The sequence below is a fragment of the Arctopsyche grandis genome, chromosome 10 (genome assembly GCF_051622035.1).
Source record: "Arctopsyche grandis isolate Sample6627 chromosome 10, ASM5162203v2, whole genome shotgun sequence".
Classification (NCBI taxonomy): Eukaryota; Metazoa; Arthropoda; class Insecta; order Trichoptera; family Hydropsychidae; genus Arctopsyche; species Arctopsyche grandis.
The window spans coordinates 16,779,621-16,798,324 of record NC_135364.1 but is presented as its reverse complement, the minus strand read 5'-3'; the positions used below and the strand labels follow the sequence as shown (position 1 = coordinate 16,798,324).

General features: G+C 32.2%; 1 protein-coding gene across 7 annotated transcripts in view; it reads right to left on the bottom strand.

The window, feature by feature from the left end:
- The window catches only part of RapGAP1 (Rap GTPase activating protein 1), a 312,859-nt gene that overhangs the window by 12,459 nt on the left and 281,696 nt on the right, over positions 1-18,704 (bottom strand). The gene's annotated exons all lie outside the window — the stretch shown is intronic.

The following is an 18,704-nucleotide window of genomic DNA, read 5'->3' as shown; positions in this document are numbered from 1 at the left end:
TAACAAACATTATAACATACATACATATGTATGTGTGTATGTATTATATACATACTATATCTAATACAAAATTAATATATTTCTAGGAGACTCAGATAAATTCAAAAATATAATCAAGTATATTATAAGTTAAAATATGTAGTGAAGAATTTCTATAATTAAATAGTAGATGTTTGATATTAGTTTATATCAGGGTTTCCCAAAATTTTTCTGCAATGGAACACTTCACAAATCCGGAAATTTTAACGGAACACAGCTTATTTTTAAAGTTGTATATATATATATGTATATAGAATAAAATATATTTTTAAAACACTTATTATTTATTTTTAAATATAGTAAACTAAGCTCTTAGTGACAGGTGAGTTCAATTCTTATATCTGGGGTGGCGTCAAGCCTTTTTCCTGCACTTTGACCGTTACAGCATAAAAATAAATTTCTGCTTCGCAAAAATAGAATGTAGAAAACGGAAGTAAAACAAAAAAAGCTTGTTTTGACATATTGAGGTATTCTTCTGACGAACTCGCTAAGAAATCATTTATTAGCTGATCTTTGTATTTTTGTTTCAAATAAAAATCAGATTTCCACAATCACTTGCGCTTAAGCCTACTGGTTTAGCTGTCACGAAAAATGGATTCCGAACCCAGGAATCATCCTAAATAGATTTCGGAAAATATTGCAAAAGAGTTATTTTCAAGTTATGTATGTACATAGGTGCTCTAAAAATACTATGGAAACTTCTTCATCTCTTTTACAATTTAGGTCGTTCATCTAAGGTAGGAAAACAATCAAAATTATTAGATTCTACCGATGAGATCCGAAATTGAATTTTATCTTTTGTATTAAAAATTGTATTACTTTTACTTAATATTGTAATACTTTTTCCATAATTTCTATTTCCGTATCCAATTTCTATTCAAAACTCTGCGCCTGTACATATGTATGTACTTAGATTATTGACGTCAATTTGTGGTAGAAATTGTTTAAATGCGCGGCCTATAAAACCAGTATTCCGCGGAACATAGTTTGGGAAACCCTGGTTATACAATAATATCCAACAAATGTATGTATGTACTTTTTATATATAATATAAAGTAATAAATTTTCATGTTAAAAATATAAAACCTAATCGTATTTTTTATTATTTTGAATATAATAATAAATATAACGAAAGAGGATTGCATTGAAATATGAACCGGTAAGTTCCGTTTAATCCTATCAACGAGTTAGTGATGTGTTTAAGAAGCTTACTTCGAAATGAAATGTCCACCGTTTTGTTAAACAGACTATGACAAAACATAATATGAAATATTTAGGAAATCGTAGAAAAGCACGATAGACTTATAATATAGGTATACATAATATTATATTATATACATATACAAAAGAGAGAGAGAGAGTTTGTTTATATATAATATAATTTTGTTGATCGAATTTATTTTCGTATATACAAAAAGTGAAGTCGACAAGCTATTAACTTGATATAGTGTCGGTTTCTCGCCTTAATTTAATTTACCGAAAATATTAATTAGTTGTCCGCCGCTCGGAAAAGCGGCCGCGCACTTTTCCCGATAGTCTGTCGGAAAAGTTGAGCACATTTTCTCCCCGGCGATGATTTACGATCGGTCTCTCCCGGCGACAATAAATCGCCGATCTCGAGCCCCGCGGATTTATCTGGGCGGACTTTAAGCCGATCGGAACGAGAAAACTCACCTAGAGTGAGAAGCGGCGGGAAAGGGTTAACGGCCAAAGCTACACACACGCCGGAAGCGCGAATAACGCACCATTTTCCACTGAATAAATAACATTATCGAATCGTTTCGTATAATTTCGATGGTCTGTTTTATCGTTAAAGTGAACAAAGTCCTTATTTAATTTTATTTTATTAAAAAAATAATGATAAACTATTACAACGCCCTTCAAAATTCTGTTATTTTAAATTAAAAATTATACAATTAAAATTGATTTGGTCCACTTTTTGTTTGTATAGGTAGTGATAAATTAAATGAAGTAAAATATTTAGAAATTCTTTTATGTTAAAAAATATAATACTAAAGAAAACTTTTGAAGAAAGGGTTTAATAATACATTGACATTAGAATGGCCAGCTTATTACAGTTTAAATTATAGTGACTCTTTTTAATACATTTCGTTTGAATTTGTAATATATTTTTAGATTAAATAAATACAAAATGACCGCTATAATTTTTTTTTAAATATTTCTTTTCCCAGTTCTTTCTTATTTGACAATGATGTATTAAATACATACAAATGTATATTACTTATTTGAGCCGTTATATTTGTAAGTGGAATAAGTCCATTTTTCTTAATTTCGAGAAATATTTCGAAAAACATTAAATATAATGTTTTGCATTTAGCAATATTTAAAAATACAGGTAAAACTTTTTGTAAAAAAGTGATTTCAATTTGTGAATATATGTATATGTAGTTAAACAGAAATAGTGTTATTGGAACTGGAAATTTAGCGCCATTTTCAAATATAACGGCTCATATATAGAATTACCAAAATACACATACTAATAAGAAATACATACAAAAAAAATATATTAAAAAAGTTTTTTGAAATAAAATGTGAATTTGAAGCTGTTTCTTTATAGAAAAACAAAAAAAGGAGAAGCAATTTTAATCACGTAAAAATATAGAAAGCGAAATTTCGATGCGGTTGTGAATATCTAGAGAAAAACGTGACAGATACGGTTGTAAGATTGAGCAAATAAATCGAAATCACGTATTTTTTATATACTATGGTACGTAATACCACGTAGACCATTCAATTAGAAATTCTATGAAATTATTTTTTTTACTGGATAAATAAAAACCTACACACAGTTAATTAGTCAATTATGAGGTATTTTTATGAGACCACGCGTGAACGCACTGGGCGTTCAGATTTTTATTATTGTCTTAATTTGGAGTGAAATTTCGTTATACAGGGAATGATCTTCGATTTACGAGCTAATTATGCGCATTTTTAAAATGCTGAAAAGCCGGACACGTCTTATGAAAATGAGACGTCGTAAAAACGCCCGTAAAAAGCCCTCGGTCGGTATTTACTATATCGCTCGTTTGAACGATGAAATTCCTATTTTTTTTTACGAATTTTAGATTTTTTCGAATGTTTATCCGAATAATTTAAGTGTCGCAAGCGCGGAATGTTATCAAATACGATTCGTTTACCGATAAGACTAACTTTGAACGGCGGGGATGATATATTATAATAAATATAGTTATGCGTTGACTGTGAAAGAGTGAATATTTTATATACATGGGTAACGAGACAGAGTGATTGTTTCAAAGGAAAATAAACAATTGGAATGAAATGTATGTATTCGGGTGGCTCATTTCGAATTCGAGAAACGAACGTACCGCAGCAGTCGAAGCTTTCAGAAGCTTATCAGAAAAAACCTTCGAGCAACTTAAGTGCACTTGGAAAGTTCTGCGAATACTTTCTTGGGTGCTCGCTTTGAATCGGCTTTTTTTTGCAAACGTCCGAAACTTTGTGCCGAATTCGAATGTTTAAGCGCGTTTACTAATTACATTATTTTGCCTAAAACTTGTTTTAATATCATGAATAAGATTTAGTTTAAAGAAATGAACTAAAACTAGAAGATTTTTGAATGTATGCCCAGAAGACCAAAAAAAAAAATATGATGGTACAGTTTTTAATATTTTATAATTAATTATAAATCAAATTATAATATAAACTTGGGCTACATAAGTATGATCGAACCAAGTAGATTATATATATGTACATATGTACATAGATGTAGGGGGGATTGATAACCTAGTATGAAGAAAATACACACTATTAAAAAGACAATGTTAATATTATTTAAATATATTTTAATTAAATCAAGTTGTAAAGCAACATGTGCGCATTCTCATCGCTCTTTTGCATGTCTCGGACGAATTGTGATATTGTTCAGATTAAAATGTAAATTTGTATTAAATTTGAATATACATACATAGTACAATTATGATGGATGTATCTATAAATGAATCATAAATGCTTACTTCGATGAAACTATAATGTGTTTTAAAAATGTAAATTTTTAATATGGAACTAACTAAAATAAGTTATACAATTTTATACAAAAAACTGCCGAATTGGAGTTTGCAATTAATTTATATCTTATGATAAAGCAATTTTTCAGCGTGCGTGAACTTACTAAGAAAAAATATCATTTCAAAAATAATTTTATAAAATACCCACAATCTAAATTTAGCGAAAAAATGCAAAAAGTAACCCACCCCGATACACTTAAGAGCGTTTAAAATTAATTTATCCAACAAGCCATTGTTTTCATGTAGTGCTTATAAATTTTTACAATCCTTAATTGCACGTTGAATTTCCAATTAGGCAAAAAACATATCACGATTTACATTTTTCGGCCCAATTACTACGTAAACCCTTTCACATCCACCTGCACATTTGAACGTAAATATTATTCCACAATGATATTTATTTATACAGAGACGATGGACAAAAGTAGCAAACGGTATAGTGAGGAATTGATGAGATTTGCGATGGCCGACAAGACGTACATGCGTGGCCATCTTGGTTTTCCCCACAGGCCACTTTCGGCGGCCATCTTTACGCGTTTCTGCCCCACGTGTGACAGGTAAACTGCGCTTTTTAAATATTCAAAACCAAACGGAGAAGAAAGGGTGGTCTACGTGTACGTAATATTCTAACGCGGTTTCCCTTATGACGAAGTCCGCATTGCTTCGAGGTCGACTGCAACTGCAACTGCAGTAGACGCAGTTGCCCCTTTTAGAACTGCATGCGATAATTTTATAGGGCAGATTTGGCAGCCGTTGCAACTGGGTCGACGTTTGGACCAAATTGAAGTTTATCGAAACGTAGCGTGAAGTCCACTTACAGGATCTGCATGTACTTTTTAGTACCGATCGTAGTGTGAATTGATGCATTTACATATCTTCATTTGATCATGTGAGTGTGAACGCTTCAATATAGTGCTAAACGAGAATACATATATTGTATTTTATTTTTATTATTTGTTTATTTAATTTAGATTTGTACTTTTTCCATAAGCCTCAACTTTGGGCAATATGGTATGGGTTTGTAAATATACTTTAGTGGTGACATAATGGGTAGGATAGTTTTACAATTTGATGAGGAACCGTTTTAACGATGGAATTAGATAAATTTGCAAACTCTAATATGAAACGATAAACTTGAAGTCACAATTATCCAAGTTTGACCAGCAGCACTGCAGAATACCTTTCAATAAATTCTCTTCAATCGAAGTCAACCCAGGGCTTGAACTCGGGAACCACTGTTTGGTTAGAATTAACGCAAACAATGAGGTATACTTCTGGCTATTGTATATGCATACATATGTATATGTATGTATGTAAATATTGGCTATTCGAACTTTTGTAGATTATTCTGGATGATATGTCGACTTATCTTATAATAGCGACTTAGATCCAAAGCGCACATTAATATAATAATAGCTTGTATAACGAAATAAAATGATTTTTATATACCCATTGAACAAAGGAAAGGGGGGGAAATTATAATAAATAAACATATCACAATACAAAATCAACAAAATAAATCTCACTAAATAACAAAAGTGCGATACTGTAATCTAAGTAAGCATTTTTGAAAAGCTTGTGTAATTTTATCCGCAGCTCCGGATACTTATTGACTTTACCGCGTAGTAAATACATACATACACAATGCGGTTCTGAAGAAAAAAAACAATAACAAATGAAGTTGAAAGTGCGTGATTTAGCGCGTTTTATTGATACGCGAGGCAATAAAAAACACTTTTATCGTATTTCTCGATAGAAAGCTCCGTTTTCACCGAAAGCACCGTTTCGCGTATCGCAAACGACATTTATAATTCAAAAAAACAACTCTTATATTATACATACGTACGTGTGTATCTATAACCTACATTTCAGAACGTTTGTATGTTGTTAACCTTTAAGCTACACCGACGTGAGGTACTTTTTTATACTTCAGATCACACTTAATTGGTACACTATCGCAACAGATTGACTGCAGCAATTTAAAACATCGACAGTAACTAATGCATATATTTGAAATATAAAATAGATTTTCCTTTCTATATTAATATAGTGGAAGTCATATTAAATTCTTCTCAAATTTGCCCAAAAAATGATCAATGTTAAATTATTTGTATATATAATAATACCTTTTATGTTCGGAGATGGGTCATATACGATTGCACCTATATATTCATTACGTCATTAGACATACTATTCATTGAATTCTACACATTTTATTTGGTGTATCTTTCTTGCTTTTTTCTACATCCTCTTGGGTAATATTTGAAGCTCTTTCTTTATTCAAATGCCGACCGTTTGTCTAAATCTGTGTCCCATGGGATTGTTTGCAAATCACATTGACCAATTTTTTTTACTTCAAACCAATTTCAGCTTTTGTCTTCACTTACAATCAATCAATCACAAATAGTTTCATAATCAAGGCTTTCCTATGCTATATATTTAGGTATATACATATAATATTTCATATAACCGTTAGGAAATTCAATGGCAATGTTTCAGGCTTGGTGTATTGAATGCGTTCTCATTCGCAATGTCACGGTTACACATTCGGAATCAATCCCGGAAAAAAAAGTTTTTCCTCCAGGATAAAGACTTGGGTATTGAGAGGGGAAAGAGGTGGAAAATAAAAGGGGAGGGAGAAAGAAAAGCGAAACCAATTTTCTCAAGCTTAGATTTGCGACGTGCCGAGGCGTCAACGAGCCAAATTTCGACGAACAGAATCCCGCTCACGTGAATAAGTAAAACGAACCGAAGGGAAAGAAGGTGAAAATGACAACGTATGTTGAAAAATCTCTCTACAGGTCATATCGACATCTTGTTTGCGATCGCCATTTACAGTATAACAATTACCGGTGTGGTTTTTTTTATGGAACAAAACGGGATCTGAAATTATTGCGTGCGTACAAAGAAATCACACACCATTGATGCTCGATTATTTATCTGTCTTCATCGAAAAATCAGCAGAACAAAAGCAATTAAATTCACATTATTATTATAATTATCAATAGATATGGATGTCAGCATTTTCAATTTTTAAGTCGGCATAGAAAATCTTCAAAGCACGGTATGCGTAATTGAATGATGTATGTAATTTCGTTTCATTTGCTTTATGTCTGATTTGACGTTTGAATCGAACCTTACTGTAAATTTTCAAGGCGTTGGCTTATTTGTCAGGGTTTTGCGGTCCACGTTCCATAATGTATAATTATTTCAGTTATGAAACAGCGGTTTTGAGTTATGGTTCTAGTTGCGCAACATTGTCGGTAATGTTTCTCTCGACTCAAACCGCAATTTTCCCACACTAAATCGCTTTGGCTTCTTTGGGTCTATGCGCAAAATTGCAAGCAGCACTTCCAAGTGTCAAAATCGTTTTACTTTGATTTACAGTTTGATGTGAAAGATGTTGTCAAATCAAACGTTTAGCAGAATGTTACCAAATACGGTGATTTCTTGATGTCATTTTTTTCGTAATTAGTGGGTCAACGTTTGATTCACGTTTGTCAATTTTCTCACTATTGTGCGTTTGTCAATGTTAACTGTAACTCCATGAGAAACAATCAATAGATTTACAGTTCTTCCTCTTTTTTTGTAATTATATGTGGTTGTGACCTGTTAATTGGAAGTGGACTAGAACAATGGAAGATATAATACGCTTCGGTGCAATTCTAGTGCCTTTTTTATATAAAGTTAAAGTCGATATCTCATTAACTTCCTTTTCCGTTTTTCAGTTCCATTCGAACGTCGTTGTCGTCTTGATATATGGTTCTATTTTCCGAATGTTTCCTTCATTTTTTATGGTTCGTTCAAAGAACCGCAGTTTGAATTGCGCCTTATCTATACGTCGATGATTTTGCCACGAAATGTGTATATACATATGTACATACATACTATGTGAATCAAATTTAAACTTGCATTAGCTGAATCGCCGACAATAACAATAACTATTTCAGTAATAACCGACAATAAAGACGAAATTAGATTATTGCGCTTTCGCGTGTCGAACTATATGTATTGTGTGTGTGCGGCCATTTTACATTTTGTCCTCTCATATGTAATTTTCAACGATTGTTTCGACATTACGACATTAGAAGAAAAATAGATTCTTGTCGCATTCGTTTGTGTACACAGGAAGGCGGAAACTCCTCATTTTCTATAAACTATTACGATTTCTTATAAAAATTAAATGTGTGTAATTTTCCTTCATTTGGTTGTTTGTATACTATCAATTTTGTAATACATACATATGTACGCTGGAAACTCTTAGTAATTTTGTATTACGTTATATTTTTAAAATATTTATTTTCAATGAATGTTGTATGAGGTCAGTTGGTATTGGCAAATAGAAATATGGATAATACGAATTAATGTGAAAATTTGTTCCAATACGTACATACATATCTACATATACATAGATATACAAATGAGCAATTGAAACCGATGGAAAATTGACCCTTCATTTTTAACAAACGCTGACAACATTACAAAAGCATATTAATAGTATACATTTCATACAGAAAACCGCAAAACCGCAGACCATTCAAAATCCAAAAGTTTGAAAGGCATTAAAGTAAAACACGCGCGGAAAGCTTGTAGAAATTTCCACGGGAAAATTTTATTTCACAAACCTCCAGCCATTACGTTGTTGTTGTACAACAATATAACTATATATTATATTTTGTCGTCGAAATCTCGGCATCTTCGTCGTGACCCTCGTTATCCTTTTCAACGTCGAGAAAAATAATTTGACCCGAATCTGTCACTAGCTACACTTTTCAATATCGCGTCAATCCCTTCGGATCGAAGCCGAAACATACGACGTGACACTTTAAACTGACGTTTGACGTATCGTCGCCATTTTTCGACTGAAATCCCTGTCGGTTCAATTAAAATTTGCGTCTTAACACGTTGCGGTCCGGAGACGTTTAGACAATGCTACCGTGGGAACGTTCTCACGCAATCAGCAACCCATCGGCCCGGTATTGTTGGGAATTTATCTTCGGCTGCCGATCTTCGAAAATACCTTTCTTTGGTAGCCAATTAACAGTTTCACGCATGCTCTATTGTCTGGTATTTTTTTTTTAGCCAGTGGTCGTTGACGTATGGCACGCGCGCCAATTCGCAGGCGCTAAATATCGGTCATACGTTGACCTTTTTATGATTATGTTTAGCGTTTGTCGTACATTGTTTAACATTTCTTGACATATTGTATCTGTATGATTGATTTTTTTTGTCAATGCAAATAAAGCCGAGGTTGGCAACCTTGCCACAAATCGTTCCGGTTCAGGTACCGTGTCGGATCAAAAATTATTGTTGTTTCGGTACAATTCCGTAAATAATTACGGTCGAACTAAAAGGTTGAGGTCAGTTCGATCTCTGTGTATCAAAAATTTCACAGTACAAAAGCTTTTTTGTTGTTTTTTTTTTTTTGATAAATAAATCATGCGTATCCTATTTGAATAATGGTACGGGAAAATGTATAAATTTATTATGTCTATAAATATTTCTGACATACATACATACGTATATACAGCACAATAAATATGTACATATAGTGTTGAACGCAATTGAAATGGATTATATTCAGTTTACTTTTATAGACGTTGGAAAAATTTGAAGCGATATAAAAATCTCATGGATATATTGAAATATTTTAAATTTCATATTAAAGAATTTGAATGGTACAAAATAAAACTATAAAATTCACAATAATTTCTCACATATGTATGTATCTACATATGTACATATTAGCCGTTTTATTTGAAAGTGGCGGAAGTCCAAGTTTTCAGTTCCAAAAACACTATTTCTGTTTGACTGAATTCACAAATTGCTATCACTTCCTTTAATTCAATATGTCCAGAATCTCGGAAAAGCAGAATAAACGTATTACAGGCCGCCAGTATTTTTAAATATTGTAAAACGCTAAATATATTTATTATTTAATGTTTTGCGAGATATTTCTCGAAATGAATAAAAGTGAACTTACGTCAATTTCAAATATAACGGCTCATATATGTACATATAAAGAAAAAAACAATGTATATAACATAAAAAAACTAACTAAAACTAATCGTTAATATATGTAGACTAACTAACGAGTTTTGTAGTATTTACGTTACAGTCAAAGTGTTAGCTCCGGTTCGTTCATCAACATATTAGTTAGTTCATACACGAACTATTGGTTTTAGTATTAACAGTTAAAAGCCATCTTTAAATATATTCACCAGATGTCACATGAAAGTTTTGTGCTGTCAAAACTTTTGAGACGTCAAATCCCCAAGTATTAAAACGGGAAATCCTACGAACACCACATTAAAACGTCGCTAATTTTCAAAATATTGCAACCCAGGGTGAATATGCATACATATGTACATAGAGGATGGGACAAACGATTGAGAATACTTAAATTTATGTCTAATAGTTTGTGCATAAACAAACTAGTATGTTCATGAACGAACATACTAGTTTGTTTATGCACGAACATACTAGTTTTTTGTCATTTTTTTTCTTATGTGTGTACTATAGCTAGCAAGATTAGTTTGTGTATAAACAAACTAGTATGTTCATGAACGAACGAAATGTACATTTGGACTGTAACAAATGTGTGATTGACAAAATTCCGTCAAAACATTCCGGTTTTAGCGAGCTTGTCAGTTATTTGTATTGTTACCCATTACATAAGATACATATTATAAGTTCTACATATCAAATTAAAAACACATTCAGAATAAAAATATCCGATTTTAATATTTTTAAACATATTACTAGACGTATTTATATATGTACATATCTGATCGAATTTTGAAATATGTATATCGTCCGATTTTTTCGCATAAAAACTATTTTTCGCCTATTCACACTGCCAACGTTCCTACATGGCAGTATCAAAAGCAATATATTACGGTACAAAATAAACTATCAGTTCGTATTATCGGAACACATGTGTGAGCACAAAGAAGTAAAAAAAAACACAAACACATGTTCACCACAACAATGGCGCTATACATCATCGCCTCTCGCCACACATTTTAATAATTCAAAAATTTTACGCAACATTTGGGTGATCATTTTTCTCTCTCCGGACTGCAGTGTGTTAAGGCGTGTACTCTTCTTGCGATTGATGCGCTCATATAATATATACATTATCCACACATATACTTAATATTATATTTGTATAGGGGCGGTCTCAATCTTTGTGATTTACGAGGTAAAAATTCCATATAAACAAAGGCGTAACGATTGTTCTAAGATGTGCTTTGATTTATTGTACAAGTGTGGAAATCAGCGCATATTTTAGTGTTAAATTTATTTAAAAAATTCGTACATAAAGTATTGTTCTATTTATTTAGAACTTTAAGGTAATTTTGAGAAGTTTGTATATCGTTCATAAATTATCTATATTTTTTTGCAGGTTTTTAGGGCTGTCGTATTTTAATAACCAGGCCTAATCGAGGATAGTAATCATATAGTAAATTGGACATGCACATAATTGCCAATCCATATGCCATTTGACGAGGCTAATTAAGCTGTGATGAATTGCAATCGTGACAGCTGCTATAATTAGCGATCAGCTGGAAATTTTAGACCCATTTACCAAATTGACAACTTTTAACAACTGTCATTAAATCTTTCGACAGATTCAGACATTTTGGTTATCTTAGATATGACACACAAAGAATTGTGCAAATCTACAGGTTCGCAAGTGTTTGTAATCGTCATTTACTACGTTGAATATTATTATACTTTTGCTAAATTATTATGCCAGTGTATTAAAAAACCGTTTAAGCGTTTCAAGTTGGCGAAAATGATGAATAATCACAATAAATAAATACATAGACGTGTTAAAACATGCATAGCGTATACATATACGGAGATATATAATTATTCAAGTTTTTGTTTGCTTATCACAAACATTCGGATATGAAGACGTTTAAAAATTGCTTGAGAAAAATTATTTGCATTGTGCACGCGAAAAATTTCGCGTAATTCTGACATAACAAAAATGTAACACGTCCGTTGCGAAGTGTTGATATTTTATTATCCAAATTATTATATATAAATATAATAAATAAATTTGTGCGCTTATCGCACTGTGAAAACACGGACGTGTAAAAATTACTTGAGAAAATCTAGAGATTGATTTACACACGCAGAAAATTCACGTACACGTAGTAAAAACTTGCCGCAACAAAACGAGCAAATTATCAACCGTATAATAAATCGCACCCAAAATTGGAGGGAATATTGTTTGCACGTGGAAAGTGTACCGAAAAATCGATTTATTTATATTTTATTGCGGCATCTGGCGGGGAACGGTTTAACGGTTAAAACAAACAAAGGAGTCAGACACGCCGATTTGCTTATAAATGTGTTGATTTCTTTCACATATAACACTTTTTTATTTGGGTTTTTTATGACAGAATGCACAGACAGGGTCGATGTTAAATTGATGTACGCTTTTCACATTAGAAATAGATAATGTTATATGTGAATACATTTGAGACAGCTGTGTAATTATACTAGAAAAAATGGTGCACACTAATATTGTAGACAATTTTTGACATGATGACGGCCCTCGAAACGAAAAAGGGACACAAAGCAGACCCATAATTTTCGAGGCACAAAGGGCAATCATGATAATGGTGGCACACTTGAGTGAGTCACAAAAAAGAAGAAAATATTAAAATAGATACATTTTTCAAAATTTCATGTAGAAAATCAATATTTTAAGTAAAAAAAAGAAATAAGCCACATGTGAAGGATTAATAAAGGTAATATAATTTAATAAAATATTTGCCACTGTGGCTTTTAAAGAGCCATGTCAAAGTTTAATAAAATATTTTTTTAGGTATTTTCATACATGAAAGTACATAATCATCTGCAGCCACTAACCATTCAGTGTTGGATGAAAGTCTCTTCAACACGCTTCCATTCGTCTCTGTTTTGGGCAACTCTCATCCATTTCACCCCACACATTTTTTCTAATTTCGTCTACCCATCTTCCTTGTGGCCTTCCTTTCATCCTTTTACATTCTCTCAGGTACTATTCTGGCACTTTCGCTATTCTTCTAGATACGTGACCTGCCCATTGCCATTTTAATCTCTTCATTCTCTCCACTATATCCACTAAATTTGTCATACTTCTTACCCAGGTATTCCTGTTCCAATCTTTCCTCGTTATATCGAGCATACCTTCAGCGTTCCATACTTCTTTAACTGCATTAAACTTTGTGTAGCATCTTGGCGTTTAATGTCCAAGTTTCACAATCAATCGTCATCATTGGCAAAAGGCATTAATCGAAGTGACACATCTGCTTCAATTACATATATAGATTTTAGAACCGAGTTATATAACTTGGTGGATGAAATAAACCGCATTACAATAATATTTTGTGGTTTAATTTTATATTGGTAATTCATTTCATTTTATTCCAACCCTCTGCTTTGAAAAATGAACAAAATATTATCTCAGCTTTATTCTTGGAAAGATTTAAATTCTAATATTGTGAAAGACCTACTAGTATACTGTTATATGTATTATATAATTCAAGGACGATTTCACGTTTCCAATCGATATTTCTAAAATTATGCTGTAAATATGGACCAAATTTGACCTAGAAAACTTCGGAAAGCTAAGCTTTGTATAAAAAAGTTTATAAATATTTAAAATCCTTATTTTCATTTAACTTTTTATAGTGCTATGAGTGTATACATATGAAATGACGTAAAGTTATATAGTTCGTAGGCGAATCTACCCCTGATTCATTATGCAACCCCTATGTCAACTGGGGGTGGGAGAAAAGACGCTCAACTAAGCCTGGAATATACTAGGGTACGAAAAAATTTATTAACACATTCCTGTCATATGAGAGAAGTCGGCGAAAATGTTAGAAATTCCGAGCGAGGCCTTGCAAGGCACACAAAATACTTACTAGGTATACGAATGGGCCGATAAATATCTAAATGTTACATCTGAAAACTTTAGGAATTGTGTTTTCCCCAATGAATTTTCACCTCTAAAATCCACCCGGTATGTAGGTCACGGTCTGAATAAAAACACAATTTAGTAATTGTTTAATAAATGATACGCGAAAAAGAAACAATCTTCAGGTGTTCGCGATTGTTCGGTATGAGTTGTTCCCACACGAGCATACGTTATGCAACTCGACGATGTTCAAGCGTTCGTTTTTTCATAAATATCATGCAATTTAATTGCTTATTATACAATAACAAATGCGTTATCAGTGTGGTCGGTGGCGTGTCGCAATTTTGACATCTAATATTTATATTTAAAAAGAAACGAAGCTTTTTTCACGCAACGTATGCGCCGAGTTCTCAAGATAACATTTTCATCACATTTCGAGCGTAACACGTTTAGAGAATTTTTTAAAAATATTTTTCCTACATAATTTCATGCACGAATTGCGTTGAAAATTTGATGAATTTTTAATACAGATTCAAAGAAAATCGATTGAAAAGTGTGTCACATCATCGAACTACTTCGGTGCGAATATTATAGTAAAAGCTTTCAGTATGTATGTATTATTCAAGTGAAAAATTGAATCCTTTCAAGCGAAATAGATTATATAATATAACACAAAATTTTTTGACTAATATTATATGATCCATAAGTTCATGCCCGTTTTCGAATATGAAACATTCTACCAGTGAACTACGCTGTGGCAATAAATATAGAAACAAGGAAATAGCTGATGTATGCAGATTAAAACCCCAACGAAAAACTTCGAAAGTCCAAAGATAGCCATGAAAGGTAATTGCATCACAAATGACGTTACATATGAACGGAATAATTTGTTATTTTACAAAAAGAAAAATCAACGCTATTTAACTTTGAATACAATATGTGGTAGTTCGTTGTGTAAATTAATTAAAATATAATAATGAACAATAGTCGACGATTTTGACGGCCGCAACTTTCTCGCGAGTCATAGGACAAAAGTCATAATTCAAATAATAATTAAAATTTGTAATAAACAATTTTGATTGTGATAATTGCATGTTACTGTAAATTAACCATAGCCAATATTAAAAAATTACATATATATTCAACAACGCAAATAGAAAAAAGCTTGTGAAAATTTTCATTTATAATTACAGTGTAATATTATCGCAGAAGCGACAACCTCGTTTCGGATCTGGAGATTAGACCAGTTTTGTTCTATTTGTACGTCGAAAAAAAAACAACTGCGCCAATATTGTTATTAAATTTTGAATTTTAATTGCATAATAGTAGTGTGCATGTGTTTGTACCGGCCCGCTTATTATTAACGATTGGGAAAAAAACTCAAGTTTTTCCCGACGAAAGATAACATCGTTTATCAAATTCTGTTTCGCGGCGAGCGTTTTCCATTTCAACGAACCCGTGCGAATTAGTTTTCACATTAATATGCGAATTTATAATATTTTGCACTTTATCACATTCTACATATAGATAAATACAAACGTAAAATTTAATCGGATGAAATCTATAATATTATGTACGTAAACAAGCACACGTATATTTTGCTTGCTCATTGAAATGAATTGATTCCGCGAATTTAGTTAGAACAGAACACCGGCATCGAAATTAAATCCAATTTTCGCCATCATATTGCATAAACGATAAATTAAATTCGATCTTTACAATGTACGTTTTATAATAACAACAAAATATTATGGATACATATGTACATATGTATTGTTATTATAGGATAGATACATATGTACGTACATATGCTTTCAAAACGTGTACAAAATTAACATTTATTTATGCCTAATTCGTCGTTTGTCTAAAGCTGATAATAATCGATATATTTTTTTGAAACTATCCTAGTGTAATTTATAAAAAATAATAGCTTAAAAGTTTAAATATTTAAATTGAAAACAAAACTGCTATGTATAAAACATTAATACATATTTCATCGTTTGAAATTATAGATTTATTATTCATATATGCAACATTATGACGATAATATTACTATTCAAAATGGCCAATGAGTATAACATAAAAAGCTAGATCACACCAGTCGGTATAATATTAATAATTATCAATTTTCACAATTCCTCCAATCTCACCAACTCGAATTTAATATACATACATATGTACAATAGATATGTACATATATCCGTCTTTTTAACTATATTAGCAATATCAGTTATATAACCATGAAAAATATTGAAACATCATCAATGTATGATATAAATATTTACATATGTTACAGTAATATTACATATGTTACAGTACAAGTGCTATCTTCAGTTCGTTCATGAATATACTAGTTATTTCATACACGAACTGCTGGTTTTAGTTTAAGTACTGACAGTCAAAAGCCATCTTAAAATAGACTCACTAAGTGTCGCATGAAACTTTTGAGCTGTCAAATCCTTTGAAATTCGTCATCGTCAAAACGCATTCAATCGTCAAAACGTATTCAAAGTATTTGAACGGGAAACCCTATGGAAACCACATTAAAACGTTGCTACAATCCCATTTGCTCTCATTTTTAAAATATTGCAACCCAGGGTAAGCATACATATTAAACATAGAGGATGGGACAAACGATTGAGAATATTTAACCTTATGTCTAACAATTTGTGGATGAACAAACTATGTAGTTCGTGTGTCAATTTTTTCATTTGTGTTCACTATAACTGGACAGATTGGTTCGTGTATGAAAAATCTAGTATGTTCATGAACGAACGAAGTGTACACTTGAACTGTAACATACATATTTACATATGTACATACATATATACATGTTATAGCTGAAGATTATTTTTAGGTCAAGATATTTTGATTTATATTCTTTCTGAACCAATTCCATTATAATAGTTTTAACGATCTCTTCGCGAATCAACTTAAAATCGAGTGAATTTAAAGACAATTGACTTCTTTAATACCTATATATTTTATCGACAGATCAAAAGATAGTTCAACAACGGTACAAAAACAAACTTATATATTCCATTATTATATAAGGGTTAGTTATAATAGAATCGACCCCATTCCCAAAACGACCTTGAGACGTCGCCGTTCCCTGACACGCCATTCCACCATCAGTTATGGTTTTTTGCCCGGAAAATTGACTGAACGTGTGCGACTTTCGCGCCGTTGTTATTAACGTCCGTTTGAATATTTAATTCACAATATGAGAGCTGTGGGGTTTTGTGTACATGTCGGTCGTGCCAAGGTTCGGTCGTTGTCGCTTGTGATCGTTCAGGTTCGTGTTCGCGTGTCTCGTGAATTTTTCCACATTTATTCGCGGCAGATAATATATTATGTATGTAATAATATACCATGTGAATATTTTACGAGCAAATTGGCCGTGTAATTTTCGCGGTTTTTTACCCGCGCGACTTGTTCGATTACATTAACTAAATATGGCGAATATAAACCGAGCGCTTTCTTATATTTACGAGCGTTTTCAGCACAAAAAAAGTAAAAAGCATGCCACAAAGTATTACACTGGTTTATGAGTTTAATCTAGCTAATGGTCTTGTATTCAACGGTAAATGTACAGCTGTTTGGATTGACTGAATTTAAGCATTTTATTAAATCCATTTAGAATGATAAAACTTGTTATTTAATACATGAATGTTAATTGAAGATGTAGTTATGTATAATGTCCTGATTTGCGTAAAGTTGTATTATACCAAATTATTCATTGAATAAAGCAATTGCTTTAATACAACTTGTATTATAGGTATATGCATGCAAACTTCTAGATTTCAATACAAATTTTTGATATAAAAAGTAATAAAATTTTATGAATTGTTACCGTAATATATCAGCATTAATTTATATAGGATTCAATTTAATTTAAAAAAAGGAAAGTGTGCAAAATATTTATTAAGGCAATATATCAAAGCAATCTAGTTAGTGAGAAAGAGAGAAGACAATTTAGCGAGACTTTTAAAGGTCCATTTAAAGACCTTAGTCAGCGCCTTTCATTCGAACGCCTTTTCAAGAGTCAAACGTCCATTGAACGAGCTATTTTCCGAGAATTTTCTTTTTTAGTCGCCGTTCGGAAAAGCGATTTTCTTGACGCGCACTCCGATACGAAGTGTCACACGGGTCACAAAACCGTACAACAAACAGGCACCATTCCGATTTTCCACGCTCGAAAAATGACGTGTAAACGCGATAAAATTACTCCAATAACACGCGACTCTTCACCGACAAAGACTTCCGAGCTAATATAGGCGAGTAAATATAGATAATAAAGAAAAAATCGAGCAAATACGTCGATATCGAAATTGCGAATTAAATTTAAAGTTTCTCGCTAACGGGCCTCTTAACGATAACGAGCAAGTTTGAACGGCGTTATAATTTCCTTATCTGTGCGAAACGTTGCGTAAGGGTCGGGCTTAATCCGTTAGCGTAACTTACGAAGGGTTCATATATTGGACAATGAACGGATGATGAACGGTCGTTAGAGGTATTATAGCGCGTTCGCGTAATTGCGCGTTTTGTTTTGAATTATGTGTGTAATTACGTTAGGTATTCGAGGTTCTTTTTTTCCTTCATTTTATTCGAACGTGACATTCTCTGAATGAAAGAAGATTTTTCTGACCCACTTGGCACATTTTTAAGACAACGTCAACGGCCCAGTTCAGCCCTGG